Source organism: Cnephaeus nilssonii (genome assembly GCF_951640355.1).
Source record: "Cnephaeus nilssonii genome assembly, chromosome: 16".
NCBI lineage: Eukaryota > Metazoa > Chordata > Mammalia > Chiroptera > Vespertilionidae > Cnephaeus > Cnephaeus nilssonii.
Genome location: NC_137087.1, coordinates 17439125 through 17461107, shown reverse-complemented (window position 1 = coordinate 17461107; position 21983 = coordinate 17439125). Strand labels below are relative to the sequence as shown.

The window sequence follows — 21983 nt, the reverse complement described above, 5'->3', positions numbered from 1 at the left end:
GTGGGAGATACCAATTCTAATTTTGGCTATTTTTAAAATATAATATGTCACAGTGATTGCAAACTTTAATTTTCTCATCTACACAATATTTTCCTCTTTACTTGCAGAAATGAGATGCACTAACATGAAATAAAGAAAAGTATATCATACTGAAAAAATGGGAAATTTTGAAGTCTTAAGAGTTCAAATTTTTTATGCAAGATGTCTATTTGAAGTAAACTTGTCAGGTCTTCCTTGGGCAAAGAAGACTATATCATTAGCACCATGAACTGTGGAATTTTTTCCTTTTTCTCAAATTTATTTATTACCTACCTGCCTACCTATCATCTACCTACCTATCGTCCTATCTATCTAGAACTATTGTGAGCTTTGTGTTACCTGCTATTCCAAGACACCAGCCCTTTACTAGTTTTATTCATTTACAAAGATCATGTGGAATACTAGAGGTCTGGTGCACGAATTTGTGCAGAGGTGGGTCCCTTGGGGTGGCCTGAGGAGATTGGGCCCCAGCTCGCCATATCCCCAGCCTCACGGCCCCAGCTCACGCCCCCAGCCTTGCAGCCCTGCCTGGCACCCCCCCTTGGCCTGGCACTGCCCCCTCACCTCCATCCCGCCTGTGGGGCCATTGATTGGGGCCGGGCCCCCCCAACCTGGCTTCCTCAGCACCTGGGAGCCGGGTGGTGGCCCCGCCCCCTGCCACCATATGTGGGGTGAATGGCGGGGTGATTGGGCTCCCGCTCGCACCCGCCTTGACCTGGTGCCGCCCGCTCACCTGCTCTACCATCCCGCTGCAGCCCCCCTCTCTTCAGGGCCCATCGGGCTGGCAGCGCCTCCACTGCCGCTCATTGCCAGTGCTACGTCGCTGATGCCCACCGTGTTCCGTGCCGCCCCCTAGTGGTCAGCACTTGTCATAGTGAGCAGTCGAACTCCTGGTCAAACGACCACCCGAGGGGACAATTTGCATATTAGGCTCTTATTATTATATAGGATACTGGGAGGGGAATTTGAGCTTTTTGGTTTTGCCTTAGTAAAGCCTGTATTTTGGTTCTCCCTGCACACGGCAGTGAGGGTATAGGCCAGTTTCTGCCATGAGAAGATGGCACTTGTTGTGAAGTCTCTATCTTTTCTGCAAGTCTCAGAGAATCATTTCTTTGCAGTGAAGTGGAGTGTGTCCTGTGGCATAACTCTGTGTCCTTAAATCATAGAAATTTTTGGAATATTGGAGAATCTGTCATGTTTGATAGACTGATTAATTGATCTCTTCATTCAGCATTTAATTTAATGAATGTGCTTATATTTTTGATATCCTAAACTCAAAATTTCCAAAACAAAACTCTTAATCTATCCCCCAAAACTTGCTACATCTGCAGCCTACTCTGTTTCACTTGACGGCAACTTTACCCTTCTGGGTTGTTCAGGCTAAAACAGCCTCAGAGTTATTTTTGATTCTTCTCCTTTTGTCATAGCACATGTTCAGTCTTTCAGACATCTTACTGAACCACCTTTGAAACATATCCTGAATCCAATAACTTCTTATCTATACTGCTACACTCCTCTGCTCCCCGCTTTGTGCCTTTGCCTGCATTATTACAAAAGTCTTTTAACTAGTTTCTCTTTCCACCTATTGTATTCTTTTTTTAAACCATCATCCGAGGATATGGTTTTATTGATTTTAGGGAGGGAGGGAGACAGACAGAGAGAGACAGAGACAGAGATATGAGTTGCCTCCCATATGCACCCCAACCGGGGATGGAACCCGCAGCCCTGATATGTGCTCTGACCAGGAATTGAACCCGAGACCCTTCTGTGTATGGGACATCACTTCAACTAACTGAGCGACACAAGCCAGGGCCCTATGTTATATTCTTAGCACAGCAGGCAGGTTGACTTTTTAAAAACAAGTTGATTATGACTGATAAAAATAAGTAAGGTATAGATATGGTAAAGAAAGGAAATATTTGCAGGTGGAATGATTGTATTATTGTAAATCTCAAAAAGTATCAAGTGAAAAATAATTAGAAACAAGAATGTTTACTTGGTGGGAAGTTATAGATGATAGAGCCAATATATTTTTTATTATACTTTTCTTTGTACAAAGAGTCACAAGTGATAAATCAACAGCAGTATAAACAGAATACAACCATATATCAAGAGACTAGTACAGTTGGGGTTTATTCCAAAATGAAAGTATAGTTTAGAATTAGGGAGTCTATTAATATGATTTAGTATGCTCCCCACAACTGCTTCCCAGAGGGTTTCTATAGTTTGCTTAGCAACTCCAGACTAGCTAAACTAATGGACTCTCCTATCTGGAGCTGAACCACACCTTCTCAAATATGGTCCGATCTTTCATAAGTTTTTCCTTCCTGGGGTATTCTTTAGTCAGCCCTAGAAAACCATATGGAGCTTTCTTATATCTTACCGATATTCTTTTATCACAGTTAATAGTTCTTATATGTTAAATTTCTCCTATTTAACTTGCTGTGTGGTTTTAATTTTCTTTTTGGACCCAGACTAATGTACCATATTAATAGATTTTTTGATAAATTTTATATGATTATTTTCGTAGATGCTAAAAATGCATTTACAAAATTCAACATTCATTCTTCTTTTATTAACTTTTTATGAATTGAAGTATAACCATAGAAAAGTATGCAAATCGTAAGTGTACAGCTGAAAGCATTACCTCAAAGTAAACATACTTGTTTAACCACCATCCAGTTCTAGAAATAGAACTTGGCCAACAGCCCAGAAGTACCCTTGGGCCCCCTTCTTCCCAAAAGGTATCCACTGTCTTGACTTACAACACCAGTGATTAGCTTTTCAGTTTTTGAACTTTAAATAAATGAAATCATAAGTTTATATTTTTTGTCTCTGGCTTCTCTGGCTCATCTTTGTTGGTGTTACTTATCCACATTATTGCATGTAGTAGTGCTTTGTTCTTTTTTTCTGTGTCCTATTCCATGGTATAGATCTATCTCAATTCACTTTTATATTCTACTGTTGATGGATATTTGGGTTGTTTCTAGTTTAGCTTTTTTACAAATAATCATAGTAATGAGCATTCTTGCATGTGTCTTTTATGTGCACACAGTTCTGTTGGAGTTATAGGTAGGAATGGAAATACTGGGTTATTGGGTATGCTTGTCTTAAACTTTATTAGATACTGTCAAAAATTTTTCCAAAGTTTTGTATTCCCATCAGCAGGGCTGAGAATTTTCAGTTGTTCCCCTGGTTGTATTCAGTTCCATTGATTTTTTTTTTTTTTTTTTAAGAGAGAGAGTGGGAGGGAGAAGGGAAAGAGAGAGCGAGAGCAAGAGCGAGAGGAGAGAGAGAAACATTAATGTGAGAGAGATCCAGGCTAGGGATTGAGCCTGCAGCTGAAGTACATGCACCCATGGACCTTTGGTCCCCAGGCCAATGCTCTAACCACTGAACAAACCAGCTAGAGCTGGATATATATATATATATTTTTTTTTAATTGCATGTTTAAAAATTCTTTTTTTCCATTTTTCAATTGGGTACTTAATTTTTGATCAATTTATAATAATTCTGTATATATTCAAGCTATAATCCATTTTGATTGGTAAATGCCTTCTCTGACACAGAATTCCTTTTTCACTCTCTTAATGGTTTATTTTATGAGTAGATGTTCATTTTAATGTGGATACTCTTTTTGCTGCTCCTATCTTTTTTTACTCTTTGGATAATTTTGTCTATGGTTGGTGTTATTTCCTTCTTAAATGTTTGATAGAATTCACTAATCTATCTAGACCTGGAGGTTTCTTTGTGAAAATATTTCATTAAAAATAGTTAAAAGGCCTGGCCAGAGTGGCTCAGTTGGTTTAGTGTTGTCCTGTGCACCCAAAGGTGTTGGTTCTATGCTGGTCAGGGCCCATACCTGGGTTGTGGGTTTGATTCCTGGTCAGGAATCAAATTGATGTTTCCCTCTCCCTCTCCCTCTTCCTTTTTCTCTCCCTCCCTCCCTCCTTCCTTCCTTCCCTCCTCACCCTCTCTCCTTCCCGCCCTCCCTCTAAGCATATCCTAGGGTGAGTATTACAAATAAAAAGGATTTTTTCCACTTATTCCTTTATCAGCTTTGGTAAGATTTGTATTTATGAGTATTGGTACATTTTATCTAAATGTTAAAATATATCTGCATACCTTGTTTATAATATTTTTTGTTACCTTTTAAGATGTATGAATCTATGGAGATGTACTCTTGTATTTCTGCTAATGGTTATTTATTCCTTTTTTTGTAAGGGTTCATCAGTTTTATAGCCTTTTCAAAGAACCAAGTTTGGCTTTGTTGTTCCACTGTAGAACATGCTTCTTTTCTTTCTTTCTTTTTTTAAAATATATTTTTATTGATTTCAGAGAGAGGAAGGGAGGGGGAGAGAGGTAGAAACATCAATGATGAGAGAGAATCATTGATCGGCTACCTCCTGCATACCCCCCGCTGGGGATTGAGCCCGAAACCCAGGCATGTGCCCTTGACCAGAATTGAACCCAGGACCCTGTAGTCCACAGACCAGTGCTCTATCCAGTGAGCCAAACTAGCCAGGGCTAACATGCTTATTTTCTATTTCTACATATTCACCTCTTCTCTTCGTTATTTTCTTCTTCCTATTTTCTTTTGGTTTAATTTGCAGGTGGCTTTTTTTTTTTTTTTTACATTCTTGCAAGGGTAAAATAAATTTTTGATACATGGCAAGAAAGTTTGCATATAGTCAGAATCCAATTTACAAATTGATAAAAATAATTGCCAATAACATCAGAATCCAAGTCCTACTTTCTTATATGTAAACAGCTTCTAGAAATCAGTAAGAGAAGTGATTACATATTAATAATGAGCAATGTCTGTGAACTGATGATGGATAGAAAAGTTAATAGTAATGGCATTTAAACATATGAAAGGATGTTTATTCTCTCTCATAAGAGGAATTCAAAATAAACATTATGATAATTTCTATATATTATATTGAAGAGGTTATAGAGAATAGGTACTTTCATAATATGGGGAGGTAAAAATTGCCACAGTCTCTTTTAAGGAACAGTTTGTATTATTTAAATCAAAATCGTAAATGCCTTTGATTAATGAATTGTATGTATGGGTAAGGATGTCTGTTTTCATATTACCTGAAAAACAAAACAAAAAATAGGCAAAACATAAATGTTTATTCTAGAGATTAGGTTGTAGCTATACAATGAAAACTATGAAGCCACTAAAAAGAGGTAGGCTATAGGTGTTGGTTGTTATGGAAGAAGCTTTAGGAAGGATTGGTTGTTGAAATATATATTTTATTAAAATAGTTTGTGGGTGAAATGTTTATGTTTTGTATATGCACAGTGAACTTCTGAAGTTCTTAATTATATAATGTTTATGGAACTGTGTTTCATCATGTTTATGGGATTGTATTGACTTCTGGTGTTTAACATAGGCTACTCAGCATTTCTTTTGTATTTTCTCACTTACATTGCAAACTCAGAAAATAGGAGATATGGACCATGCTCTGTGCACATTATGTGCTCCATACTGCCTGTCATAGTACACACTGAATGTTGTACAATAAATATTTTATGAATGTAAAATAGAATTAGTTCACACACATTTGTTTTACAGTTTCAAAATCTGTTGACATATTACCTTTGATAATCTTTTTCATAGCCCCCTAAAAAGGTACAATCATTATTTTATTTACATGTCACAGAAGAGTGAAGTGAGCTCACATGAATATGTAACTTTTAAGCAGAGGTTGACAAACTATAGTCTGTAGGTCAAACCTTCCCCATCACTTGTTTTTGTATAGTCCATAAGCTAAGCATGGTTTTTCTATTTTTTAATGATTGGTAAAAAAAAAAAAAGAATATTATTCCATGACATGTAAGTTATACTAAACTTTAATTTCATTGTTTGTAAAGTTTATTAGTAGACACTCCTGCCTGTTAACTATGTGTTATCTATGGCTGCTTTCCCACTGGGGCAGTGTTGAGTAATTGCTTCATTCACACTGTCACGTGGCACACTACACATCTCAGTGATGCAGTTGTAATTCAATAATGTTTCAAGTGTTGCATGTATTGCTGTGCCATAAGACTTTAGATTTTTAAAAATATATATATTTTATTGATTTTTTACTGAGAGGAAGGGAGAGGGATAGAAAGTTAGAAACATCGATGAGAGAGAAACATCGGTCAGCTGCCTCCTGCACACCTACTAATGGGGATGTGGCCACAACCAAGGTACATGCCCCTGACCGGAATTGAACCTGGGACCTTTCAGTCCTCAGGTTGACGCTCTGTCTACTGAGCCAAACCGGTCAGGGCAAGACTTTAGATTTTATTACTAATCTATACCCATTATGTCAAAACAGAAAAGGGGACTTTGAATCTCATAGTTTTAAGGGAGAGTGGACTGTGGATTATTTTATTACGTTAGATGGTAAAACATTGGGCTTATTATGCTCTATTAAAAGAATACAATAATTGCCATTACCAAGCTAAGCACTTGTATTCCAAATTCACAAACAGCAACTCTCAATTAGAAAATTTAAAATATACTATCTCATCACAGCAGAAGTCTTTTCTCAAAAGCACAAAAAAAGTGAAAATGAGGCTGCACCCAAAGTGAGGTTTGGGGTGGCCCATTTGTTAGCCCAAAGAAAGCCTTTTACCAGTGGTGAGTTATATTGTAGTAACTGAAGAAATGTGTTCAGACAATAAATTTATTTAAGACTATTAACTTTTAAGAATTGAGAACATTGCCAGCAATAGCAGTAGTCAGTTAAAGAAGATAATGACTTTGAGTGATTTTCCTTGGCTCTTGATGAGTCCACAGGTGTTTACTGATGCTGCTCAGTTTTCATTTATTCAAAGAGGTAAAGCATCAAACAGTCTGTCAAATTACAGCAGGAAGGTTAGGGAGAGGTGGGGAAGATAAGAGATCAATCAAAGGACTTGTATGCATGCATATAAGCATAACCAATGGACGCAAAACCCTGGGGGGTTAGGGCATATATGGGAGTGGGGTGGGGGGGGCAATGGTAAGATATGTACACATATAATAGCTTAATAAAAAAAATTGGGGAAAAAAAAGAGGTAATGCCAAGTTTCAAGTAACTGAAAAATTAGTCTCCATGAAAAGTTTGTAGAAAAACTGCAGGCAACATTATTTTCAAAGAAGTTAAGATGTAATTAAGATGTGTTATAACTGATGGCAGTAAAAATATGTGTGGGACAAAAAGTTAATTGGACACATTTACTAAGTTTGTGAAAATGTACATTTTAAGCCTATGATTATTGTATTATTACAATTAAAAATTATAGAAAATATTTGTATCTGTTACTTGTTATTCAACTGGTAATATAAACCATGAGCTTCATTTGATCTCATGAAGAGATAGTTCCATAAGTTTTTATCAGAAATTTGAGCTATTTGGCTTGCTCTATCACTTATCGGTTTATTACAGTTTTTTTGAGCTCATAGTTAAGGTTCAAATTTTTCTAGACAAAAAAAAAGCTCTAATAACAACTCTTTTTAAACATTGAATGACTTTGAAAATTACCTTTTGTTCCTGTCTTTATATTGTTTTTTAATGATATAACTAATAGTGTTTCCTAATTGGGAGGAAAAACAGCAGTTATATGTGAAACTTACACTATGCTAGTCATTTGACAGCAACTAAATGTAGTTTGAATCACAAGTAATATCAAACTACTTTATATATGTCTCATTCTGTCAGAAGTTAAAACAAGAAGTGCTATCTCCATTCCCACATACATTTGTAACAGATACATATTCCAGGCTGAAATTACAGTCCCAGCAGTATTTTTCAGACCCTCATGGAAGTGCAAAGGAAACTTAATTTCAAAATCCTCTAACCAGTGCAGTTGAGGAGCCTCCACCTAACCTTGTGTTGGAACTGATTAATCTACAATGTAGTGACATACTAAAAGGCAAATATCAAGAGACTACTTTGTAGAATTCTATTATGCTCAATTAAAATCATATGCATGTGGATTGATATCAGTATTTGGCAGAACCTATCTGGGTGAAAAGACATTTTCAAAGTTGAAACTTGTAAAATCTTATTACAAAACAATGTTAACAGGTGAACATTTGTAATAATTTTTGATGATAGCGAACAGTAACTTTGAACACCAATTAAATGAAATGTTATTAACCCCCAAAGAATTACCTTCTTATTAACAGACCTGAATTACAAAACACACACACACACACACAAAAAAAAAAAAATTATTCAGTTATATTTTAATTTCATCAGCAGTTTTTTTGAAATTTGTTTTCTCTCTTGTTTTATAACTACTTAAATACTGTATTATCCTTGTTTGTTGTTTGTTTGTTGTTTGTTTGTTTTTAACCTTGAGGTTGTTTGTTTGTTTTTAACTCTCAAAGCCTAAAATATTTATTACCGGACCTTTTATAGAGAAAGGTTTCTGAACCCCCTCTTGAAAACAATAATAGTAGTCTGATCAGTTATACATTGGTTTTATTGTCTTTGTCCTTCATCTCCGCCCCCCCCCCCCCCCAGCCTCTGCCTCACCCAGGCCCTCCCTAAACATGGACTATGTATATATGTTTTAGATATGTTCTTGCATTTATAAGTTACTAAAAATTTTAAAATTTAGAAAAGCTTATTATCTACATAATATAATTTAAATATTTGAAGTGTTTGGGAAAAGATTGACCTATAAATTATGTATCAGTGTAATATGTCCTGTAGGATAGCCTATAAGAAACGTCTGCTGTAGTAGTTGAATAACTTTGAAATTCAGGGCTTTGCGTTATTGTTGTTGTTTTTTTTTTTGCTTCCAAATTGACTGATGATGGTTTGTTTGCTCAAAGTTTTTTACTTTTGAAATTTGGTATGTACTGAAAAGAATTTATATTCTACATTGTACTGAGTGCAGTGTTGGTGGCTATTTTAAAAACAATATGAGCCCTGGCTGGCTTGGCTCGGTGGTTAGAGCGTTGGCCCTCGGACTAAAGGATGGTGGGTTCCATTCCCACTCAAGGGCACATACCTGAGTTGCAGGTTTGATCCCTGGCCCCAGTCGGGGCACATGCAGGAGGCAACTGATTGATGTGTTTCTCTCTCACATCAATGTTTCTCTCTCTCTCTCTCTCTCTCTCTCTCTCTCTCTCTCTCTCCCTCCCTCCCTCCCTCCCTCCCTCCCTCCCTCCCTCCCTCCCTCCCTTCCTCCCTTCCTCCTTCCTTTCCCTCCCCTCCCCCCTCTCAAAGAAATCAATGGAAAAAAATGTCTCTAAGAAATCAATACCAAAAAAAAAAAAGTGAGGATCAACCAAAAAACCCACACAAACAATTTCTTCAAATTAATAAACATCATGGACAGTTTTATTTTTAATTCTATGGGAAATATGAGCTTTAGGATCTGGTGTCATTTCATGATACCGTCTATATTGTGTATTTTGAAACAAACTTTTGCATTAATATTAACTGCAAAAGATACATTTTCAGTTTTTAAAAAAATATAAATTAAGCCATTTATTTCTTACAATAGCTTTCTGAGAGTTTATTCTTATCTACTGAGAATTTAAAGCTGGGGAAACATCTTTCATAAAAGTGTGTTTGTAATCTAAAGCCATCACCCAATATTCTTCAGTTAAGCAATACAAAGGATTATTGACAATTGTTACCTGGTTGCTAATATCTCTAAAATCATTGTAGTCTCATATGTTTTTATAATTGAGCCCCAGTGTTTATTTTTATTTTTTATTCCCTTTATTTTGCTGACTTGTGGCTGCTTTTGTGCTTTGTCTAGTTCTTTACAATGCAATGTTAGGTTATTTACTTGAGATTTCTCTTGTTTCTGGAGATAGGTCCGTAATGATATAAACTTCCCTCTTATTACTACTTGTGCTGCATTCCAGAGTTTTTTGTTTTGTTTTGTTTTGTTTGTTTGATTTTGTTAATCCTCATCCAAGCATATTTTTTTCCCATTGATTTTTAGAAAGAGTGGAAGGGAGGGGGAGATTGACAGAGAGAAAAACATCGATGTAAGGGAGAGACATCGAATAGTTGCCTCCTGGACCCGTCCCGACCAGGGTTGGCGATCAAGCATGCAACTGAGGTACATGCCCTTGACCGTAATTGAACCCAGGACCCATACAGTCCTTGGGCTGATGCTCTAACCACTAAGCAAAACCGGCTAGGGCCCTAGTGTTTATTTTTGAAGTTTCCTTTTATAGAGCATTTTTGTCTCTTGGCGCTTTTGTCCTGAATTATAGTTTCTTTTTTTAAAAAGCCTGTTTGTATTCAATGGGATTAAAAACACACCTAGTTTTAGAACAGATTTATCATCTCCCCTTCAGGCTGTTCTTTAACATGGAGCTCTTAAAAATGAATATCTTAAGATATTTCCCAGATGTTTTAAACTTCAGCACACTTGTGGTTTTCTTTAGTGTAATCTCTGTTGGTAGTATTCAGAAGATGAAAGAAAACATCTCTGCAGTATCTAAACACTTTTCATATTGATTTCAATGTCTTCTGCTGCAAAGACATACATAAGATAAAAGTTTTATACTGATGAATTTTCAAAATCCTTGCTTTTAAAAGGTGTTTTTATAGCTGTAACGTTTGATTCATTGCTTAATGGGTTAGGCAATAGATTTTATTCATAACTTATTAAAGTAGAGATTGAGAGTGTTTTGCACCAAGTATTTTCCTAAATGTTGGGAAGTTTGAACATAAAATTTTAAAGATGTCAACCATTTAGTTTTTCATAAGAGGATAGCTGAATCGAATATTCTCTGCAAAATCAGCAACTGAGTTATTCCTCTACAATTATAAAAATAGTTGGTAACATTTGAGTGCTTATTGTCTTCAAAGCACTGGCATAATCCTCACAACAGAGTGGTATTGTCTTGTATTAAGTGAAAGATCAGTTATTAAATGAAAGTGAAATAGTGCACCACACACGCACACACACACACAAACACACAAAAGTGCACGCACACACATCCTTTTTCCTTATCTTGAGCCTATTGTAGGGGAAGCATTTAGGACCACCTCATCTGATGTCAGTTGTTAAGAAATAATTTGATTTTGTTTTTGTTTTTTACCATATAACATCATATCTAAGTGTTAACCTAAAATTTATACCTTATAGCTAAGTTTCTAATAACTATATTCTATGTCCTTATTTTTGTGAGTTCTTTTGCCTTCGTTTTTTTACCTAGTGTTCAGTAGGTATCTGGGACATAGGCAAAATCCCAATCGATGTCAAATTCTTTTTTAAAAATTTGAGAAAAACTAAGGATACCTTAGGAAACAAAAACTCAGAAAACCTAATCTCAAATAATTTAAATCACTTGTTCCATGTCAGACCAAACAATTCGATGAACATGAAATTAGTCAGGTCTGTCTTGACACCATTAAGAAATGCTTTCTACTCTGATGGCTTATCATATGAAATCATGTTTTGATCATATTAATATCAAATTTGTCTTATATGTCCTTAGTAAGGAATTTGGCGGTGCTGGATATTCCTTCCTTCCTTCCTTCCTGAAGTCTCATTTTCTCCTGGTTCTCCTTTTTTTGTAGGTGGGTGTTTGTTTTCCTTTCTGCTAGAACCTTTTCGTCTTACATGTTCATATTCCACCCACTTCCACTCTTTGGGTTCTTCTCATGGGTCTGGGCATGGATTTCCTTGGGCTTATTTTATTTGGGGTTTCTGATCTTCTTAAGCCTGTAGAAGTGTGTTTAATCAAATTTGGGAGGTCTGAAAACATAATTTCTTCAAAAAATTTTTTGCACTTCATTTTTTTTCTCTTCTTCTGGTACTATGATGTCATAATGTTACATCTTCTAGAGTTATTCCATAGATGTCTACGTCATTGTTCATTTTTTGAAAATCAGTTTTGCCTGTGATGTTCATACTAAAACATTTTTATTGATCCGTCTTCAGGTATACTGAGTCTTAATTCTGTCTTCTCCATTTTTCTTCTGAGCCTATCTAGTGAGTTTTAAAATTTCATTCATTCTATTTTTATTTGGTCTTCTCCGTATCTTCTATTTCTTTGCTGATTCTTTCTTTTTCTTTTTTAAGATATTTCAAGAGTCCTAGTACTTTGTGATTCCCAGAGTTCTCCTTTTTGGTCCTCTAGCCAGAGAAATGGCACTTTATTTTCCCAGTTCTGCCACAGATTTCCATGACTGAGCCCATGTCTGGATAAGTAGTGGGAAGATACAGAGAGAATAGTCTAAATTTAAACTTATTTAGTGAATTCTTAAACTCATATTAAATCATTCCATTCTAGATATTTATTTTATTCTTTTTATTATAATTTCAACTCTGTTGCAATTCTTCATTCTTTTATCTAGTTGATGCATCCTTTCCTTTGTTTCCTTAAAAATATTAATTATAATTATTTTGAGATCCCTTTATTTTCAATGTCTGAATTATTTCTGAAACAATTTCTTTTGTTCCCCCCCCTTTTTTGTCTAATTATTTTGCCTCTTTGCATAACTATCAGTTGTTTTGCTTGCCAGACACTGTTTATTTAAGAACTGTAGATTCTTCAGATTTTATCTTCTACTAGAGTGTTCACTCATTTCTTTATGAGGCAAGTAATCAAGGATTAAGGTAGGTCAAATTTGATTTTCAGTTTTGATAGACTTCCTACTGTTGGTTTCTACAACTTGACCCTCTAGGACTTTTATTGAGATCATCAGGTCTTGGCCTCATCAACTCTGAAACAGTCCACCAGAACAAGGGCACCAGTACTGCTCCAAGAGTTTACAGCTTAGTTCTTTATCCTCCTGCCCTGTCCACCTTCAAAATTTGGCAAATATCTCAAGTGGGAGACTGACCTTTTGTCAGCATAGGCCCTCAGTTTCCTATTTTATCACTTTAGTCCTTTGTAATGGCTCCCTACTTTTTTTTTTTTAACCTTGGTCTCCACCCCCATTCTAGTATTCTGCTAAGACCAAAATCTGAATTTTCAGCTTCTAGATGTAATCAGTATAGATATATGTCCTCTCCCAGTGCCTAAGGGTAAAGTGTCCATGTATCTTTCGTTTTCAATCTCCACTTCTCCTAGGGCTTTCATTGCTTGCCTGTTATGTTTTTAGTTCCTTTTCTCCTGGCCTTTCTTTTGTAATAAGCACTGCCTGACTGGGAGAACTTTCTGCATTTCAGGTGATTTTGGTTAACCTTCTTAGCTTTCCATCCACTTTCAGAATTGAGCAAATGTGTTTATTGGGCAAACCATATTTCAAATGTTTGCAATCCCCGATATGTCAAATTTTGTCTCTCTAACCCCATGTTACTGACTATAAATTTGGACAGGTCAAACAAACAGTTGCTAGTTCTGGCCTTCCCTCTGAACAGTTCTCACCTCCCTGGGAATGTATTCATTTGGTCCTTGTTGCTTCCACAGCTCTTTCGTACCTTTAATGATTATAATATATATGACTTTTCTAGTTCTTGTCAGCAGGAATTCTGGCTGTGTCCCTCTATATGCTACTCAGGATCAGAAATTCCATATGTTATGTTTTGAGAAGATATTTAAAAGTTTGACTGTGTCTGATAGTGATTTTTTTTTAAGTTTGGTAGAGGAAAAATAATTGTGGCTTGAATACATTTTCTGCCTATCTGTTAGCATATGTTTCTAGAATTTTTCTGTGATCAGAGAAACTAAGGCCCCATTACAAACCATGGATTCTGTGATAGAAATAACTGCTGAAATCAAACCAATATAGAAGGAAGGAGGTATAACTTAAGTTTTGTAACTGACTGTAGACATATAGATGGCACGTTAGGTTTACCAGGAGACTATATAGCTCATTTTGAAAAGCCCTGTCCTGCAATATTTCTCTTCTCCTTACATATGGCTTTTTCTTGTATGTTTAAATATATATGTCAAACAATTTTTTTATTTAATGAAAATTGTAAGTTGGTATAATAAAATTTTGTTGTGTGTTTTTATAATGGGTAGGAACCTAATGCATATATCATGCATCTGAGTTTAGGTATAATTCATTTTGTTTTAATAATCTACTAGAGGCCCAATGCACGAATTTGTGCATGAGTGGGGTTCCTTGGCCTGGCTGGCGATTGAGGCCTATGGGGAGGGGGCATGTGCAGGGAGGGACTGCAGGAGGTTGGCCAGCCATGGGAAGTTGGCTGTGGGAGCTCACTACCCCCCGGGCAACTCCTGCGTTGAGCATCTGCCTCCTGGTGGTCAGTGCGCATTGTAGTGACTGGTCGACTGGTCGTTCCAGTTGTTCTGTCATAGTGGTAGCTTAGGCTTTTATATATATAGATACTGATATACAAAGTGATTGTCAACAGTATTTTTTTGTCTCGTGCAAAAACTTCGTTCATCTTCAGTGTTATAAATGGGAATACTTAAACCTTTTAGTTATTTTAGAATTGAATAAGGAGTTATCTAAGGAACACATGCTTAAAACTGCTTTCTTATCAAAGAAAATGAAGTTAGAGGTTGGAGAAATACCTTTAAATTACAACCCTTATGAACTAATAGCTTAACCTCAGTTTTGAATGACTGTTACTTTTTCCATCTTTTAAAAATATGCTTAAATGTAAACACATGTGGGAAATGTTCTTTTGGCTTTTATCAAACTGACATTTAAGTGATTTTTTTTTTACTTCACTAAACATTTGTGGTAAAAGATTTCAAAGCTTTGAATCTTACAATTTGCCTATGGATGCCCCACTGCACCCCCGTGTTATTATATTAGCATTTGGTCTTAATAAGTATAACCTGTTTAGAATTAACTGATGTTTTTTCATTTATTATTTGTTTAGATAAGTTCAGGAAAGAACTTCATCAAAAACACGACTTGGCAGTTATGAATGTGTTCTTAAGGGAGTTAATTTTTTTTTTTTTTTAGTTTTACTCTAAAAATTTTACTTATGTCTTATCCATCATATATCTTCCTTTATGAAATGTTCAAAATTGTTGATGTTTGTTTCTGTGCTGTGGTGATGGTAGAGCAATGTGAGATATTCTTTATCTACTGATATATGCTGAACTCTAATTTTCTCCCCAAGACTGGAAAAAGAAAGATTTTTAGTTAATGTGAAAGTGGGAAGCAACTGCCCTAAGAATAAACTAGAAATTGTAGAGGGTGGTTTTGCGTACATTTTCCTATTCATAATTTTTCTTACATCTTATTTGTAAGGACTTTTTGATGTAAGAATTATTGGTGCTAAGTTACAGAGTATAATAATGAAATCTTTTTCATTTCAACTAGTATTTACTTAATATCAGATAACTAGAAAAATTACCATTATACTTTAAAGAGCTATTTCTGTTTTTTAATTTTCTCTCTCCCTTTTCCTTTTTTATTATCTTTTTCTTATCTTTCTGCTTTTTAGAAAGCATCTTCTGAATGCATCTTAAAAATGATTAATCAATAACTCTCTTTTATTAAAAAGTAATTTGTTTAGCTTCAGGCCATAGGTTTTTATTCTAAATGTTCTTATATTTATTGTATATGTTTTTAACATTTTCTTAATTATTGGCTGGATCTTTTTTAATATGTACCAAGTCTGCCACTTGCTAAAGAGAAACTCATCAAAATTCACTTAAACTGGGCTTGGAAATTTAAATATGAATTTCCTGAACATTCTTGAAACAAGGGACACAAATATAATCACATATAACCTGTACCATTAAAATTGCTAGGAGACAGAATATACTAAGAATTCAAATTTCTTATAAGTAGAGGAAGAAATATCATATTCCAATAGAACTCTTACTGCTTCTGTATGTCTGTACCTTAGGAGAGTAGAGGTGAATGGAAGGCTTAAGAGACTGTGAAAAAGAAGGGAGATATGGAGAATGTAGTTCAAGATAGACACAATAACTCCTGAAAAGAAAAAGTAACACACAGGTCCCAGACTTGTGTTTTGGACATAGAGCAGGATCAGGCAAGCCCTCTTTTCAGTATGTTGTCCCCAGTCTATTCTAGTTAGCCCTGTTTTTTGCCCTGTAAGGAGCTTGTCCAGTAGGAGCCCTGAGCTTTGTCCTGTACTTAAGAACAAGGGATCTCGTTAGAAGAGAGATACATAGTAGAAAAGGAGGTGACAAGAAATGAGGTAAGACAATAGCTTTGGATTGTGTTGGATTAATTGGACATATTAATAGTAACCCCCAAATCAAATGATTTCATAGACATAAAACTTCTGAGAAAAATTTTACGTAAGTATTACAAATAAAAGTGTGTTATATATGCAACATATCCCAAAATGATTTGGAATAACTAAATATTTATGTATCTATAGAGAAAGGAAAAACTTGCAAAAATTGGTGAATCTTGGCAAAAAATGTACAGGTGTTCTCTTATTCTTGCAGCCTTTACATACTTCGAAACTAATTTCAAAATCCAAAGTTTAAAAATGAGTCACTAAAATTCAAAATTTGTGTTTTTACTTAGAAAATTGGGATAATTGTTTTTATCTCTAGGATTATTTTTAGTTTCAAATGTGGTTTATGTATGTCTCTGTGTGTCCATGTTTATGTCTTTCTGTGTAGGTAGAGATGTACATATGTATATACATAAATGCGGAGAGGGAGAGGTAGTTTTTTGGAATTTCTCTAATTGGTTACCTAGATATTGTGTGTGTGTGTGTGTGTGTGTGTGTGTGTGTGTGTATTTAATAAATCAGATATATTGAGGTATAATTTATATGGAGTGAAATTTATTTTTTATGTGTAAAATTTTATGAGTTTGCACAAGTGTATACAGTTTGTGTAACCAACACCAAAATAGAATATTTCCATTGCCCCTCAAATTCACATTTCTTTTTAAAATATATATATTTTATTGATTTTTTACAGAGAGGAAGGGAGAGGGATAGAGTTAGAAACATCGATGAGAGAGAAACATCTATCAGCTGCCTCCTGCACGCTCCCTACTGGGGATGTGTCCGCAACCAAGGTACATGCCTTTGACTGGGAACTGAACCTGGGACTCTTCAGTCCGCAGGATGACGCTCTATCCACTGAGTCAGACCAGTTATGGCTCACATTTCTTTATAGTCAGTTTCTTCTCTACCCTCAGCTGCTGGCAATCACTACTCTGATTTCTATCCATATAGCTTACCTTACCCAGAATGTCATATGAATGGGATCATATTTTATGTAGCCCTTTTATGTCTGGCTTTCTTTAACATAACCTAATATTTCTGTGATTCAGGTTTGTTCTTGAATGTATTCGTTGTTTCTTTTCATTGCTTAATAGTATTCCTTGTATGAATGTACTACAAATTGTTTATCTATTCACTAATTGAGGAATATGTGGGTTGTTTGAAGTGTTTGGTGATTATAAATAAGGCTTTTATAACCCGTCATGTGCCTGAGTTGTCTGATCACTACATGTTTAATTTTTAAAGAAATTGCCAAATTATTTTCTAAAGAGGCTGTACCATTTTTCATTTTTATTTTATGAGCATTTCAATTGCTTTACATCCTTTTCAGCACTTAGTATTGTCAGTTTTTTAAGTCATTTTAATGGATATATCTCCTTATGGTTTTAATTAGGATTAGTAATGATGTTAAAAATCTGTGCTTATTTGCCATCTGTATCTTTTCTTTGTTACTATTAATTTTGCCCAGTTTTTTATTTTGAGAGTTCTTGATAATATTCTGGATAGTATAACCTTCTCAAAGTTAATAATTATAGTAAAAAGTATTTCTATAACAATAAGTCTATTTTAAAGATAGTTGATCAATTATGTTTAAGTCAGAAATTATGAACAGTGGTTTAGTATCCTTAATCACTAGAATCACTATGACGTATTCAGACTGTATGTATATCATAGGATGTCAGACTTGTCAGTTTCTCACATTTATATAACTTTGCCATTTGTCTTGCTGATTTATGGGTAATTCATGTAAGGTGTAAAAAGGTATTTTGAAATAAATTATTTAACCAAAAACAATGAAGATAGGAATTCAAAATGCTCTAGATTTTAAAACCTTTAAATCTTACAAATTGAACTAAACCATACTTGGCTCCAGATGATGGGAGTAAGTCTTACTTTTTCATTCAGATCCTTTTGTGTGGCTCTCAGTCAGTGGAATTAAGAGTCCTGTGATTATTTTTCTAAGGTATGGTAACTATACATGGTTATATTAGCATCTTCCAACAAATATTGTTTTTTTCTTTTTATTGAATTTATTGGGTGACACTGGTTAACAATATTATACAGGTTTCAGGTGCACAATTCCATAACACAACATCTGTACACTGTATTGTGTGTTCACCACAAGTCAGGTCTCCTTCCATCACCATTTATCTCCCCTATTCCTTCTTCTACCTCCCCCCCACCCCCGTGTCCCTCCTCCAGGCAATTACCACTTGTCTGTGTCCATGAGTTTTTTTCTTTCATTTATAAATTTTTTTGCTCTACCCTTCTACCTCTGCACTGAATTCCCTCCACACCCACCCTGGACATCTGTCAGCCTGCTTGCTATCTATGAGTCTGTCTCTGTTTTGCTTGTTAGTTCATTTTGTTCATTAGATTCCACATATGAATGAATCATGTGGTACTGTCTTTCTCTGACTGGCTTATTTCACTTAGCATAATGCTCTCCAGATCCATCCGTGCAGTTGCAAAGGGTAAGATTTCCTTCATTTTTACTACTCAGTAGTATCCCATTATGCAAATGTACCACAGTTTTTTTATCCACTTCACTACTGATGGACACTTGAGCTGCTTCCAAATCATGGCTATTGTAAATAATGCTGCAGTGAGCATAGGGGCACATATATTCTTTCTGATTAGTGTTTGTTTGGGTAAACTCCCAGAAGCAGAATCACTGGGTCATAAGACAGTTCTATTTTTAATTTCTTGAGGTAAACACTATACTGCTTTCCATAGTGGCTGCACCAATCTGCATTCCCACCAACAGTGCACAAGAGTTCCCTTTTCTCCCCATCCTTGTCAATACTTGTTGTTTGTTGATTTAATGATGATAGCCATTCTGATAGATGTGAGGTGATATCTCATTGTGGTTTTAATTTGCATATTCTGATGACTAGTGACACTGAGCAGTTTTTTCATATGTCTATTGGCAATCTGTATGTCCTCTGTATGCACATTTTTGATTGGATTATTTGGGAGGGTTTTGTGTGTTTTTGTGTTTTTTTTTGGTGTTGAGTTATATAACTTATTTATAAATTTTGGATATTAAGACCTTATCAGATATATCGGTGAATTTATTCTCCTATTCAGTGGGTTGTCCTTTGATTTTGTTTATGGTTTCCTTTCCTGTGCAAAACTTTTTAGTTTAATGTAGTCCATTTGTATATTTATTATTTATTTATTTATATATTTATTTTTGCCTGAAGCTATATAACAGAAAAAATAACCCTGGTCAGGTAGCTCAGTTGGATAGAGGATTGTCCTGATATGCCAAGGTTGTGGGTTTGATCTCCAATCAGGGCACATACAAGAAGCAACCAATGAATGCATAAATAAGTGGCACAACAAATCTATGTTTCTCTTTTTCTCTCTCCTCCTCCTCCTCCTCCCTCCATGCCTCCCTCCCTCCCTTCTCATCAACCAGTAAAACTTTTGCTATGAGAAATGTCCAAGATTTTAGTGCCTGTGTTCTCTTCTAGGGTTTTTATGGTTTCAAGTCTAACATTTAAGTCTTTAATCTATTTTGAGTTTTTGTGTAGTACGAAGGTGGTCTGTTATCTATCCAGTTTTCCCAGTACCATTTATTGAATAGACTGTCTTTACCCCTTGTGTGTTTTTGCCTCCATTGTCAAATATTGACCATAAAGGCATGGATTTATTTCTGGGCTCTCTATTCTGTTCCATTGATCTATATATAATTTAAAAATTTTTGTATTTATTGGGGTGACTGGTTAATAAAATTATCATCTGTATATTGTATTGTGTGTTTACCAGCTCCAGTAAAGTCTCCTTCCACCACCATTTATCCCCTCTTCTATGTCTGTTTTTATGCCAGTACCATGCTGTTTTGATGACTATGGCCTTGTATAGTTTGATATCAGGTAGCATAATTCCTCCAACTTTGTTCTTATTTCTCAAGATTGCTGTTGCTATTCGTGATCTTTTGTGGTTCCATATAAATTTTTAAAATATTTACTCTTAATAATTCTGTGAAATATGCCATTGGTATGTTGATAGAGATTGCATTGAATCTATAGGTTGCTTTGGATAGCATGAACATTTTAATGATTTCAGTTTTTTCTACCTGTGAACTTGGTATATGCTTCCTCTTTATTGTATCTTCTTGGATTTTTTTCTTCAGTGTCTTATAATTTTCTGAGTGCAGGTCTTTTACGTTCTTGGTTAAATTTATTATTAGGCATTTTATTCCTTTTTGAAGCAATTCAAGGAAATTGAATACCAAGAAATTCTGAATTAAACTCCAGTGACACTTATTTTTATTTAAAAGTTATCCTTAATAAAAATGGTATCATTTTCTAGGGGGGAATAAATGGTGATGAAGGGAGACTTGATTTGGGGTTGTAAACACAATACAGTATACAGATTATGTATTGTAGAATTGTATACCTGAAACCTGTATAATTTTATTAACCAATGTCATGCCAATAAATTCATTTAAAATTTTCTATATTTGATCATTTGATCTGATACCTTTTCTTGTGCACAGTACCACTCTGAGGAGGCTACTGTGTTTCCAGAGATTTAATATTAAACTGGGATCAAAGACTAGTATTTAGCCACTGTTTTGCCTACGACATTAGTATTCTCCACTTCCCTGTATTTTACTTTTCTTATCAAAAACAAAGCATAAATATAGATATAGATAGATAGATAGCCATCATATTAATTGTCAGGAATTCTAAATTGTTGTTTGGTATTTAGTAATATGTGATATGAGAGTGGAAAGCATTACTTAGAATTTAAATTTCCCTATACACTATCAGAATAAATATTAAAACTTCTTTAGAAGTATACAGTCTATTGTTTTTTGCTTTTTTTCCATAAGATTAGTCCGCAAGAAATTCTGAATTAAACCCCAGTGATATTCACTTTTATTTAAGTTACCCTTAATAAAAATGCTTTCACTATAAATTGAAATAAGCACATGATCGAATTGTAGGAAATTAAAGGGAACAAATCTTGCCTCATTGCAATAAATTCCCTAAGCGGAATTTTTTTTTTAAATAATTTTTTTTAAATTTTAGAGAGAGAAACATCAATGATGACAGAGAACCATGGATTGGCTACCTCTTGCATAGGGATCGAGCCTGCAATCCGGGCATGTGCCCTTGATTGGAATCGAACCCAGGACCCTTCAGTCCGCAGGCCAATGCTCTATCCACTGAGCCAAACCAGCTAGGGCTGGAAATGTTTTTGGTTTGTCATTCACCCATTTAGGATTTTTCTTTGTTGCATATGACTTTTCTTCTATCCTGTATCTCCTTTTCAAACACCATCCAATTAGTCATCCGAACTGCAAATCTCAGAATTGTCATTCCTCTGCCATATCTCCCATTTGTAGTTATTTATCACATGCTATGTCTTTAACATCAGAAATGATTCCTTAGCTTGATCACTTTTCTCCAGCTGTTAGCTCAGTATCTGATCTTCGGTATGAACTATTCTAGTCAGGTGATCTACCTCTTTTTTATTATTATTTTTAATTTTTTTATGTAAGTATAGTTGGTATACAATATTATGTTTGTTATATTAATTGCAGGTTTACAGTAGTGAATTGACATATTTCCTTCCTTTATTCCACCCTGTCCTCCAAATAGTGCTATCATCATTTAAATTCTAAGTAATGCCTTTCACACTAGTAGTAAACAGATTTTAATAATTCCTAGTTGTCTACTGAATAATGTCTAAATTTATTAGTCTGGCAGAGAGAATAACCTACCTTTTCTTTGTCAGTTTTTACTACTTTTATTTTGACCTACATTTTAGTCTGTTTAACCTGTTTCTATGAATATGTCATGTCT

The 21983-nt window shown here is 35.0% G+C and overlaps 1 protein-coding gene across 3 annotated transcripts in view; it reads left to right on the top strand.

Moving 5' to 3' along the window:
* Positions 1 to 21983, top strand: part of ADK (adenosine kinase) — a 507845-nt gene that overhangs the window by 151531 nt on the left and 334331 nt on the right. The window lies entirely within an intron of this gene.